At 38.1% G+C, this 5,000-nt stretch overlaps 1 protein-coding gene across 2 annotated transcripts in view; it reads right to left on the reverse strand.

Moving 5' to 3' along the window:
- Positions 1 to 5,000, reverse strand: part of LOC144979844 (centrosome-associated protein 350-like) — a 191,859-nt gene that overhangs the window by 118,859 nt on the left and 68,000 nt on the right. The window lies entirely within an intron of this gene.

Raw genomic sequence — 5,000 nt, forward strand, 5'->3', positions numbered from 1 at the left:
TGTTATTGTTTTTGCCATCCGCGTTTGTGAGTTGTTCTCACTACACTGTATTAACCAGACTATAAAAGTTCATGGTTACACAGAGTTTGTGTGTTGGTCCGTTATACTTCCGGATGGCAATGTTGTGAACTCCTCGGCCAAGCGCATTCTATCTATAGATAGGACGAAGTTGACATCACTCAAGTTATTGTTTTTGCCATCCGCGTTTATGAGTATTTCTCACTACACTGTATTAACCAGACTATGGTTACACACAGTTTTGTGTGTTGGTTCGTTATAATTCCGGATGGCAATGTTGTGTGCTTTTAAGCCAAGCGCACACTATCTATAGATAGGATGAAGATGACGTCACTCTGGTCCCTGTTATTGTCTTTTGCCATCCGCGTTTATGAGTGATTCTCACTAAACTGTATCAACCAGACTATAAACGTGCTAAGTTGCCATGCGTCATTAGGAAGGAAGTGACGTTACGACTATTGAAGAGTATTGCGAGTCGATACCGGCTTAAATGAACTCATACGGAGACGGCGTCCTTAGAACGTCGTGACCTGACTGTAGGTGCATCACCCCCTATCAGATAAGGCGTGACACGGGTCACTGACCTTGCCACGTACAGCAAGATGACACGTATCGTGTGGGAGAGGAAATAGGAATCGTATCAATTAGTAATTATCGCTTGTGTATGATCGATGTATCGATACGGCATGATCGCACCCAATCACCCTGCCCGTCCTGTTTTATTGAATCGAATACACACAAAAATAAATAAATAAATATACGATGGATGGTTGTGTTCAATAAATAAATAAATAAATAAATAAATGAATAAATCAATAATAAATGGATACATAAATTTATTAATAAATAAATGGATAATAAATAAATAAGCGAATAGGTACGTCAATAAATTGTAAGTAAATGGATAAGTAAATGAATAAATAAATGAATAAACAAATAATTCAATAAATAGATAAGTAAATAAATACATAAATAAATACACACGTTTTAAAAAAATATCCTTTCCACATTTTGCATCTATTCAATGTGTCCCGCAATGCTTCATCATTCTCCCATATGGGTCAAGATCAAGACACGCCAAACACGTTGACCCCGAATTCAACAATAGCTGGACATGGACACTGAAACCAACACCCTTACCTTACTTGTAAGGCTTTCAAGAATAGCACAACATATCAGGAGGGGGTCATACATACATACACACACACACACACACACACACACACACACACACAAATACAAAAATATAGATAGAATGCGCTTGGCTAAGAAGCTCATAACATTGCCATCCGGAAGAATAACGGACCCACACACAAAACTGTGTGTATCCATGAACGTTTATAGATAGTATGCAGATGACGTCACTCAGGCCTTTGTTATTGTTTTTGCCATCCGCGTTTGTGAGTTGTCCTCACTAAACTGTATTAACATGACTATAAAAGTTCATGGTTACACAGAGTTTGTGTGTTGGTCCGTTATACTTCCGGATGGCAATGTTGTGAACTCCTTGGCCAAGCGCATTCTATCTATAGTCGGGTTAATACAGTTCAGTGAGCATTACTCATAAACGCGGATGGCAAAAAAAAAATAACAAAGACCTGAGTGACGTCATCTTCGAACTATCTATAGATAGTAAGCGTTTGGCAAGGAAGCTCACACTGCCATCCGGAAGTACAACGGACCAACACACAAAACTATGTATAACCTTGAACGTTTGTAGTCTGGTTAATACAGTTTGGTGAGAATTACTCACAAACATGGATGGCAAAATCAACAACAAAAGCCTGAGTGACGTCATCTTCGTTCTATTTATAGAACTCAACCCTCAACCGGGAAAGAACGAAAGTGGGGGAAACCGGGCAGAATAAAGTGGCGACTTTCGACCGACATTCAAGTGTACGTGTGGACACCCAATGTAATCCATGGAACACATTCTCTTGGAAACGAACTTGGGACTGACGTGTCACTGACACTGACTTAAGAATCTGCAGCCCACATGCTATGAAATGGATCCATCACTGGTGTGAAACGATATGACAATGAATAATTGGATATTTATTAATAAATGTCATCCCGCTGCCTCGTTTATGAAAGTTGTAAACACAACCAAAGGTCAAGCCGAAAAAAATGGCCTATTGTGGTGTTGAATATTTCGAAATTTCTGGACATTTTTAAGTCGGTCATTTTGAGCACATTTTGCAATGTGGCCAATGACTCGAGCACATCCAAGGATATATTGATGTCATGCGTTTAGGCAAAATACTCAAACCCCCCAGGAAAAAATAAACATACCAACACACAAAACTGTGTGTAAACTTGAACGTTTATAGTCTAATTGCTATAATTTAGTGAGAACTAATTACTAAAAGGCTGTCTATAAACAATAACCAAGAGCTGAATGACGTCAATTTCGTTCTTTCTATTAAACGTCACTCAGCAATTTGTTGTTTTTAGACGGTTATTTCAAAGATTACTTCTCCCCAAATGATATCAACCAGACTATAAACGTTCAAGGTTACACAGTTTAGAGTGTTGGGATGTTATATCCGGATGGCGGGTGTTGTGAGTAATTTACCTAAACGCATCTCATAAAAAACGTGTCTATTCTTTTAATTTGAAGAAAAATATCAAAATTCAAGATTGTACTCCTATTGATGCATATTGGGCAGCGATATAGTCTAGCGGTGTGATACTCGTCTTAGGACTGGAAGGTCCAGGGTTTAAGTCCCGCTCTAGGCGGCGTATAGAGTCGTGGGGGGGGGGGGGGAAGGAAGGCTATTTACTCGCATTCTCTCGTCGTATTCAGGTGTAAATGGGTACCTGGCCGAAAACAGTGTTGTCTCTGTTGAAAACAAACAAAAAAAAAACAAAAAACAAACAAACAACACACGTTATATCGCCTCACAGGCCTAATGTCTTCTTCCTCCATGTTAAGTGTTACTGTTGGCTTGTGGCTCCTTGTAAAGCACTATGGGAAAGTTTATTGCATATTTATATCATGAACTTTTTTTTTCTTGGGTTTTATATTGGGTTTTTTTCCCCCTGGTTTGTTTCTTTCGATATTGTTGTTCTTGTGTTTTAAAACATATTTTTAAATATTTTTTTTTCTAAAATGATTAACAGTTCAAATATTGTTCAATATGATCTTAATGGGTCAAAATACGAATATATTAATTTGTTTCATTTTTTCCCAAAACAATGGTTGAAAGAACCCGAATCGAGAGAGAGAGAGAGAAGAAGAAGAAGAAGAAGAAGAAGAAGAAGAAGAAGAAGAAGAAGAAGAAGAAGAAGAAGAAGAAGAAGAAGAAGAAGAAGAAGAGAGGAAGGGAAGAAGAGGAGAGAGGAGGAGGAGGAGGAGGAGGAGAGAGGAGAGAGAGAAGAGAAGAGAAGAGAGAAGAGAAGAAGAAGAAGAGAAAGAAGAAGAAGAAGAAGAAGAAGAAGAAGAAGAAGAAGAAGAAGAAGAAAGAAGAAGAAGAAGAAGAAGAAGAAAAGAAAGAAGAAGAAGAAGAAGAAGAAGAAGAAGAAGAAAAGAAGAAGAAGAAGAGAAGAAGAAGAAGAAGAAGAAGAAGAAGAAGAAGAAGAAGAAGAAGAAGAAGAAGAAGAAGAAGAAGAAGAAAAGAAGAAGAAGAAGAAGAGAGAGAAGAAGAAGAAGAAGAAGAGAAGAAGAAGAAGAAGAAGAAGAAGAAGAGAAGAAGAGAAGAAGAAGAAGAAGAAGAAGAAGAAGAAGAAGAAGAAGAAGAAGAAGCAAAAGAAAGAAAGAAGAGAAGAAGAAGAAAAGGAGAATGAAGGGAATGAAAGACAGGGAAGACAGAAAGAGAAAGACGAAAAACAAAAAATAGATAATCGACAAATCAAAGAGTGTGAGGAGAAGCCAAATGACGCGGAGAGAAACACCGAACAATAATTTCTTTCTCATAATGTAGTGACGGCCAATTTGACTTCGTTGATTATTCACCCAGCGATTGTAATCTCGTGTCAAGTTTAGGTAAAATCAACTCATTTATTCTCTAGGCAAATAAATAAATCAACATTGTGTTGAATCAATGGCATATTTGGAAGGCAACAGCAACCAATCGAGGGAAGGGGGTTGGGGATGGAGGGGGGGGGGGGGTGAGGTGGGTATGATAGTGACAGAGCAACGCCCTCTTTAAACAATGGCTATGACATACCTATAGAAATGGGGCGGTTTTGTTCTGCCCTACTCCGTCCGATGGAGAAAAAAGAAAGAAAGAAAAAAAAAACAGTATTCAAAATTTTGGTTAGAAAAATTTATCCAGAAAATTCTTCCTCCATTCATCAATCGATTAACATGACTCTAATCTTGGCAACATCTTCCAAATCCGGGTGTAGGTGAAGTCCCAGGTTTGAGAGTTGTTCCGCTTCTCTCCCCTCCCCCCTCCCCCTCCCCCAAGATGAGATTCATTTTAGTCGATTGATATTTGTTTTGAAGGACGAGTTTTCTGGGTCAAACTTTTAAATACGTGTTTTGTTTTGTTTTGTTTTTGTTTATCAGAGCACAACATTATGCTGCATGTATTTCTTTGTATTACAAATCAACGGTACGAATCCTGGGGAAAGGGCCGAGAAAAAATAAAATTATTCTTTTTCAAACTGATTGAGATTCAACAATTTCAATAAGGACTTGATCGGCGTCATCAATTAAAACACAAATAATAATAATAAATAAATACATAAATAAATTCGGGGGGAGGGCGAAGTGGCCGAGTGGTTAAGGCATTGCACTGTAACCCTGAAGGTCCCGGGTTGGAGCCCTGCTTCGGGCACTTTCCTTTTTTTTCTTTCCTTGAGCAAGATTATTAACCCCCAATTTGCTCACTTGGACAACATGGGTGATTCCTGTTGACATCAGACATCTTGTTTGATGAATTATCTATATCCCTTCATGGAATGCCTAAGCAACGATATCTTATGATGTTGTGTTGAAAAAGGCATAATTTCATATATATATATATATATATATA

Source organism: Berghia stephanieae, chromosome 9 (genome assembly GCF_034508935.2).
Source record: "Berghia stephanieae isolate SIO BIC M18660-M18661 chromosome 9, UCSD_Bste_1.3, whole genome shotgun sequence".
In the NCBI taxonomy this organism is placed as follows: Eukaryota; Metazoa; Mollusca; class Gastropoda; order Nudibranchia; family Aeolidiidae; genus Berghia; species Berghia stephanieae.